General features: G+C 39.0%; 1 long non-coding RNA gene across 1 annotated transcript; it reads left to right on the plus strand.

Annotated features, from left to right (window-relative positions):
* Positions 1–365: 365 nt before the first annotated feature.
* On the plus strand, positions 366–1,716 carry LOC116361612 (uncharacterized). The gene is made up of 3 exons (XR_004207642.1): positions 366–654; positions 760–836; positions 1,408–1,716. It is a non-coding gene; the product is annotated as an uncharacterized LOC116361612 (long non-coding RNA).
* Positions 1,717–8,932: the final 7,216 nt, after the last annotated feature.

Here is an 8,932-nt window from a genome sequence, read left to right on the forward strand (position 1 = left end):
TATAAAATATAAATAGCTCAAAAACACATATTCCTATAGAAAAGTTGCAGAGGCATGCATTCTTTAAGCTATATCTGTGATACAGTAACAACTGTATGTTCTCTCCTCTCACCTGTGTTAACCCTTCCTGGTCACCTGTGCTACCTATATGCACATGTGACCAGTGACCCATGACCCCATCATATAGTGCCCTCTAGTGTACAAAACAAGTAAAAAATAACCCTTGACAGAACATACACACAACACATAAACAGGCCAAAACGGCTCCTACAAAATACTTTCAAATATTTTTGATACACATATTTCAATGTGACTGCAAACACACCTTTCCTATTTCTCTCTTTTCCACCTCATGCAGACCGGATTCTCCCTGCAGACATATCACTTTTGGGCTCAAGCACTGTAAGAGAGGGAGAGGATGTGGATTTCCAATGTACTATTATTAGAACCCCCCAGAGAATAGAAATGACCAGTCACTCTTACCTCTGCAAGAACGGCACTGCTGTTCAGATGGAGGAGTTTGATGTGAATCTGATGGAGGCAACTTTTACAATTAAAAGTGTTATTAACAATGACTTGATCTGCAATCAAAACCCCTGGATTATACAGGCAGGAAGTTATATGGAAACAATTCAGCCTTTCTTCAGGTTAATGGTGAGAATGGATAGCTTAAAAGTTTTGCACTATATGAAAGGAAGATGTTAAGAGACCAAAGAAATTGACAAAAATGTGAATTAATCCATCCACTCTGTATTTCAGAGGCTGCACATGATGTGAGACTTGTCAATGTAATCCAATTGATAAATTCAGCTGTTGTGGTGCTACTTCTACTGACTGTAAGTTACTACTGTCCAAACATGGGGAGTTCAATGTCTTGAAATTTGGGACAAAGGGAACTTTGGTATAGTTTGGGGATTTTCATTACCTTTATTTAACTAGGCAAGTCAGTTAAGAATAAATTCTTATTTTCAATGACGGCCTGTTCAGGGGCAGAACAATCGTATCTTATCAGCTCGGGGGTTTGAACTTGCAACCTTCCGGTTACTAGTCCAACGCTCTAACCACTAGGCTACCGTGCCGCCCCAAAGTCATGAAAGTCAGGTAGTAAGTTTGAAGTTTGTCTGTTGGGGGTGTTATTTCTGATCATGAGAGGTGTAAGAGGCTGTTTGTATAGAAAACCTGTCCAGATGTAGACCTAGTCAGTCACATTCCTATTTTTAGCCATGACCTCTGTCTCACAGTATTTCACCCGCAATGCTGTTTACAGAGAAGCACTGAAGTGAAAATGTATAATGATGAACACAGGAATATAAATAGGACTCAGGGTCTCTCCACACATAGCTTCCATCTACATGTCAAGTCACAATGAAGGATGAACCTGATGTTCTCTGTGGTTTTTGTTCTCAGACGCAGCAACTGAAGGGCCTAAAGCAGAAGCCGTGTACCAGACCACACACATAGACAGGTTGTTGTCAGTACATTTAACAACGGCAAGATGCAATCTATTTTCAAGCCACACATTACATGTGGACTGTTGATCTTGCAATATCTGTCTTGTCTACTCACTCCTGGCATGCTGTAGTTTAATGTAGTGGACATTACTATTTGTCAACTCCACATTTTCATTATGTTGATGACTGACACACTCAGTATTCCATTTCATGTTTTACTCGTGCACTAGTTGAGCTACTGAGCTCGTGAACAACAATGTATGGATCCCTGCAATGGTTTCAATAAAGTTCAAATGATATCAGATGCCCCGACTTCCATTCTTATAATCACAAGACATACAACATAAATAGAGACTTTACACGTGCTCTCTTGCAAACTCTAGTTGATGTGATTGCCTATTTTTGTGGACTTCGTTTTATGAAGTAGTGGAACTTGAATGAGAGTTTTGAAAGGGAAGACATTTTCTAGAGTACTACATACTACAGTACCATTGTTGGAAATGTTTCTACTCATTATAAATGTGTTGGTGTTAGCTTTTTCGAAGCTCAGTATCACAGGCCTGGGGAGTTTGGAACCCCACATTTGAAAGTTAATAGGAAGACCGAGTGGTACACATTTCAAAAAGGCCTAATGTAACACTGTTACTCCCCATAGGTTACAGAGCCCAACCTAAAACAGACTCAACGATCAAATGTTGTTTAAAACAAATGTCCACTTGAGATACCCAACCTGCACCACTAGTCACAACATATGAATCCCACAGCCTCGAGTCTCTAACTGTAATGATACAGTAATCAAGGTGACAGAGTACTAGAAAGTCAAAGAAGATGATAAAGTAGTAACCCATTGTAATTGATTGAACAAATACATGTTTGGTTTGTATTGTAATCAGAACATCATGTCATAGAAATTGTCCAAGTCACTGCTTCCTAAAAGCTGCTGCATTAGCGAGCATTTACCATAGATACATTTTGTTGTTAAATTCATCACAATATATTCATGCACACAGGTTCTCTCTTGAAAGATGTATAGCCATTGTAATATATTATTTTCATGATCTCTTTTCTACTGATATGTGTGTGTAAACAATCACATAGGTTATAAAAAGCAGTTGTGCTGCGTCCAGCTATCTCACTCAATGTATTAGAAAGCATCCTGTCAGGCTGTATCACAGCCTCGTACGCCAACCGAACCGCCCTCAACCGCAAGGCATCACCGGGGGCAAACTATCTGCCCTCCAAGACACCTACAGCTCCCGATGTCACAGGAAGACCTAAAAGATCATCAAGGACAACAACCACCCGAGCCACTGCCTGTTCACCCCGCTACCATCCATAAGGCGAGGTCAGTACAGGTGAGAGACTGAAAAACAGCTTCTATCTCAAGGCAATCATACTGCTAAACAGCTATCACTAACTCAGAGAGGCTGCTGCCTAGATTGAGACCCAAATCACTGGCAACTTTAATAAATAGATCACTAGTCACTTTAAACAATGCCACTTGAATAATGTTAACATATCTTACACAACCCATCTCATATGTATATAATGTACCTTATACCATCTATTGCACCTTGCCTATGCCGCTCGGCCAATCGCCCATATACTTACATGTACATATTCTTATTCACAACTTTAGATTTGTGTGTATTAGGTAGTTGTTGGGGAATTGTTAGATAACTTGTAAGATACTACTGCACTGTCGGAACTAGAAGCACAAGAATTTCACTACACTCGCATTAACATCTTCTAACCATGTGTATGTGACCAATACAATTTGATTTGATTTGATTACCTGGTATTCATCAGAACGGTGTGTGGTACTTATGGGAGAGAACTCAAAGGTAATAGATGAAATGACCTAAGACATTTGACTATGTGTGTCTTTAATATATAAGCAAGGGTGACGTTGGTCATTGGAAGCTCTGTGATGCAACCTCTCATCATGATCAAAGACGCTTCTAATAGGCCCCTATTGTTTCCCGGATATTCACACTTAAAAACTCTACATGATGATACCTACCCACCCCCCCAGTATTTTCTAGTGTCAGATAGGCCTAGAGAATCACAAAAGGCTACAAGTCACATCATGGGTTCCATCTTTCTTATGATATGTGAGTATCTTAACAAATACAGATTAGCATAAGCATATGGTCTCAAAATGATCCATACATACGGTACATACTCAGTATGCAGTCAATCTACTACTAATAGTTGTATGTTTTATGGTTTTCTATTGAAACTGCCTGTTGTGTAAATCTCCCATGATTTCTACACAGTCACAGTAACAGCAGGTGTACTGACCATCTCGGAGGAAATAGGATTTTTTTTTTAAATCCTAAAATGTAGAGTTCAAATCATTTTCGTTCCTCTACAGTTTAAGCCGTTTTATTCCAAATGTTTATTGCAAAGACGCTTAATTGTCCTTAATGCTCTCTTTCACTCTCAAATTATGTAGCTGTCTACACCCCAAATATTTTGGGATCAAAGTCTCAATTTAGAAAGGGAGATACTATAGACTTGAAGTGTAATATCTCTGGCATCAAAATATGTATTTCTATTAGAACTACATGTGGTGTAAATCTCCCATTATTTCTACACAGTCACAGTAACAGCAGGTGTACTGGCCATCTCAGAGGAAATAGATAAGACATTTTAATCCTAAAATGTAGAGTTCAAATCATTTTTGTTCATCTACAGTTTAAGCCGTTTTATTCCAAACATGTTTATTACAAAGACGTTTAATTGTCCTTAATGCTCTCTTTCACTCTCAAATGATGTAGCTGTCTACCCCGCCATGCTTTTTGGATCAAAGTCTCAAGTTAGAAATGGAGATACTATAGATTTGAAGTGTATTATCTCTGGCATCCAAGGATCCTGGGACAAAGTTCATGTGTACATTTGCAAGAATGGAGTTGGGATGAAAATGAAGGTTCTGGAGAAAGGGGAAGGTGACACCATTTTCCTCATGAAGAATGTTACAAGAAATGACTCAGGCACCTACAGCTGTGTGTACACCAGAGATAAACTCGCACCCAGTCAGGTGTTCTCAACAGGCAAGGATTTAGTAGCCATCCAGGTCTACGAAGGTAGGATTTACTTGTGACTTTTTTTTGTTAATGAATTAATTTGGCCTTTTGGGAGGGGGGGAGGTCAGTTAATTAATTGTCTGAATAGGTTAGAGTTCATGGCTCTTATTGATATGTATTATTATTTAGACTTTCTCTGAACTGGAGGACATTAAGCCAATATCAGGCTTTCCATAGACATTTGAAATATCTTCATGACTAGAAGAGTCTCCAGGCTTCAATTATAACTGAATTTTGAATGAGCAAAAAATAATAATTACATGGGCTGTTTAGTGAAACTAATCCCATCCGAATCATCCACTGGAAAAACGGATATGCTGGTGTGATAATAACCAACGTTCTATAGTAATACTAATCCCGTGCGAATAGGGCTACAGGCGGATGAGGTGGATTGAGACAACCCATGCAAAGAAACAGATAACTCTACTTTAAACTGACAGATTTTGCTGGGGATTTTTTAATGATGTTACTTAGGGGGTTAACATCAGAGGAGGCTGGTGGGAGGAGCTATAGGAGGACGGGCTCATTGTAAAGGCAGGAATGGAATAAGTGGAACGGTATCAAACACATCAAACATATGAAAAACACGTTTGACTCTGTTCCGTCTATGCCATTCCACCCAATACAACGAGCCTGTCCTCCTATAGCTCCTCCTACCAGCCTCCTCTGGTAACATTGACAATTCCTCTGGCCGATTATATACTTTCTACTTCCATTGAAGTTAGATTTGTCCTGTTGATGTGAAAGGGGAGGTTTAAGGGTGTGTTAGATGGTGGATAGTTTATACCATGGCATTGACCACATGGATACACTTAGAATAAGTTCTGTCTAAATTATGATGCATCCATCTACATTTGGTCTCTATTTCAGAGGCTGCACATGATGTGATACTGGTCAATGTAATCCGACTGATAAGTTCAGCTGTTGTGGTCATTCTTCTGTTGACTGTAGTGGCTGTTAGTTCATGCTGTTCAAAAATAGGTAATTATGATGATGTCTCTTTTCTGAATGACATAAAGTAGTGATCTACTGACAGATAACAACTTTTGGTAACCCTTCCTATGAATACTCTCTTTATAATGCATTACAAGCATACGTACACTGAGTATTCAAAACATTAAGAACACCTTTCCATGACATAGACTGACCAGGTGAATCCAGGGGCCCTCAATATTAGGATGTTGTTCATAATGTTTGGTATACTCAGTGTATAACGCCTTATGAGACATTATAATAAAACACATTATAATTGCAGTCGCTCATAACTGCTTAAATATAACTACATTCATGAAGCATTAAACACTAGTTCTACTGTACTCCTCACACATCGCATCATTGTAATTGAACCTACAACAAGGGATTATGCTGTTACATTTTAGAGGGAGAAAATTATCAATAGGCTTTTATTTGTCTTTTGGCCAAAAGTTATTAACATGCTAAGATATGTGTTAATATATTGTAGAGAAAAGAGCCAAGCAGCGAGTGCCCAAGGAAGATACTTGAGGTAAGCCTAATAATAGTTTATTATCATATCCATACTAATGTGGCACAACAAGAGATATTGAACCAATGGACTTTGTTTCATTTTCACAGGCACTGAAGCTAAAAAGGACCACTACAGTATGTACTGTAATCTGCCAACCTGGTCCAATGGTACAATATGACGGTGACCCCCAGGGGCAAGTTAGCTTTACAGGGCCAGCCTTTTGTCGAGAAAATGTGGGAAATTAATGAGCAACCTACAATCAGTAACCAATGTTACTTTTCTCAATGGCTATTTATAGTACTGTTTTTAGCTTTAGCTGCTATACATTTGTTGTAACATTACCTGATGCTATGGGGTAGTGACGTTCACTATGAAGGAATTCATTTGGAATATATTGACAGAATGCTTAAGAATGTATACAGTTTCTTTATTGGTATAATTAAGCAATAAGGCACGAGGGGGTGTGGTTTATGGCCAATATACCACGGCTAAGGGCTGTTCTTATGGATACCATATGGTCATATATCACAAATCCCTGAGGTGACTTATTTCTATTACAAACTGGCTACCAGTGTAATTAGAGCAGTAAAAATAAATGTTTTGTCATACCCATAGTATACAGTTTGATATATCACGGCTGTCAGCCAATGAGCATTCAGGGCTGGAAGCACCCAGTTTATAATTCATCTTAAGATTCAGGAGTATAAGGCTTTTTTTGTATATTGAAGGACATCTCCACCCAAAAACTATATTTTGGTATTTGTTTCATTAGTCCATTGTTGATATAGTCCCAAAATGTTTTGCATGTCATCAATAGGTTTTGAAGATATGTAAAAATACAGATATCTGGCCCATATGATACATTTTGCATCATATACTGCAAAATGCCACATCTGATACAAAACGCACCATACGGGCCAGATTTCTGTATTTTGAAAGTTATATATCTTCAAAACTTTATTGCTGACATGCAATGGACTAATGAAACAGTTTGTGGGTGAAGTTTTTCTTTAATAGCCATTTATTTCCCTGTGTAGGGTGCTGTCTTTCGGATGGGATGGTTAAAGCGGTGTCCTGACTCACTGTGGTCACTAAAGATCCTATGGCACTTACTGTAAGAGTAGGGGTGTTAACTCTGGTGTCCTAACTCTGGTGTCATCCCAATCTGGCCTTACTACAATTTTGGCCACCTAATCATCCCCAGCTTACAATTGGCTCATTCTTCTCCCCTGTAGCTATTCCTTTGCTGAGAATGTGTTCTCAGTCAACTTACCTGGTAAAATAAGAGTACAAAAGTGTCCAACATTAGCAGCCTGCTAGTGCTAGCTGAGCCAGTCAGTGAAACGATGCTGCAAACCTTCCTGCTTAGTGCTGCACACACAATGTTTAATGCTTTCAACAAAGCTTGCTAGCTCGTAAGCTACTGTAGTAGTGCTAATTCAAAGTTATTCTGAATTTTCAAGAAGCAGCTGTTCTGCCGTGAGTCATTGAGTAGCCTCCCGTCCCGAGTCAGCCATTGTGCTCAGCTGACCCAACAAAGCAAGTTAGAGCTATCTAACTATGTCAGAAAACTAGCTAGCTAACATTTACAACAGTAAACTAAGCAGCTGATCAACTTGAAGTCACTGCACTGGAGGCCATTGTCCTTGCATATAGTTTTGCAGGAGATAGCCAACGCTTTGTTTTCATTTTCTCACAACGACAAACTATTACATCACCGTCATAACTTTTGTAATAAAAAAATGTGGAACTATGTTTTCATTATTTGAATGGCGGATGCTCAATATTTGAATTTGAATATGAGTTCCACATCCTACAAAACAGATTGATTGAGGGACAAGCGTCGCATAGAAGTGACACAATCTGACATAAGACAATGCTCTGATAGAGCATCAAGTGAAACACCAGAGTCTAATATATCAATGGTCTTTACAGAGGGGCCTGAGACTGGAGAAGAAGTTGGGGAAGCATATGGAGTTGAACATGTGAGACTGGTCAATGTAATCCGATTGATAAATTCAGCTGTTGTGGTCATACTTCTACTGACTGTAGTGGCTGTTAGTTCATGCTGTTCAAAAAAAGGTAGGCTGATCATGATGTCGCTTTCTGGAGGAGACAAACAGTAATGCACTGTCAGATAAATATTTTTTCTTGAGAATTATGTGGTTATACCATATAAAATACATGTTTTACTGTACATATGGAACAATTGTAATTGAACCTATAAAGGGTTATGTATTTAAAACTGATAATTCTACAGTGGGATACATAAAGTACCAAATGGTTGCAGTCACAGTCAGTTGAATCTCTGACTGGTAGGATGGGTGATGTTCAATAAACGTTAAATAAACTATACAAATTGAGAATTTAATCATATCAACTGTATTGAACTTGTAATTTGCCAAATTGGTTTACTCTTTGGAATGTGGCATATGGAATTTGATAAATTAATCTGTTAACAGTAAATTTTATCAAATTTATGGGCCTTTATGTACCAGACTGTCTTCATTAATGACACTGCTCTTCAACATAAGGTGTGACCACTGGCGTAGGGGAAACCTCAGCAGCCCCCGTAAGGCGAGGGGGGGGGGGCACGAGCTCTGGGGGCCCATGCGTCCGTCATCTCACACCTATGTCTAAATAGTATTACTTTTTTAAATAAATCATTTCCAAATAAGCAAGATAAGTGTCTGTGTTGCACAGTCTATATGGTAGTAGGTGAGTCAGACAGGTAATGTAGTTTTCATGCCTCTAATAAGCCTATTTTTCAGAGGTGCCGGCCGCATCACGCCTCGGCCTCCTCACCTATTGGGTGTCAAGTAAAAAAATGTTACGTGAAACAGGTCGTACTTGGATGGAGATTGATAAACAAAAGACAAGACCATGTGGCAGTGGCGGTGCGTGGG

The sequence above is a fragment of the Oncorhynchus kisutch genome, linkage group LG3 (genome assembly GCF_002021735.2).
Source record: "Oncorhynchus kisutch isolate 150728-3 linkage group LG3, Okis_V2, whole genome shotgun sequence".
NCBI classification, from domain to species: Eukaryota; Metazoa; Chordata; class Actinopteri; order Salmoniformes; family Salmonidae; genus Oncorhynchus; species Oncorhynchus kisutch.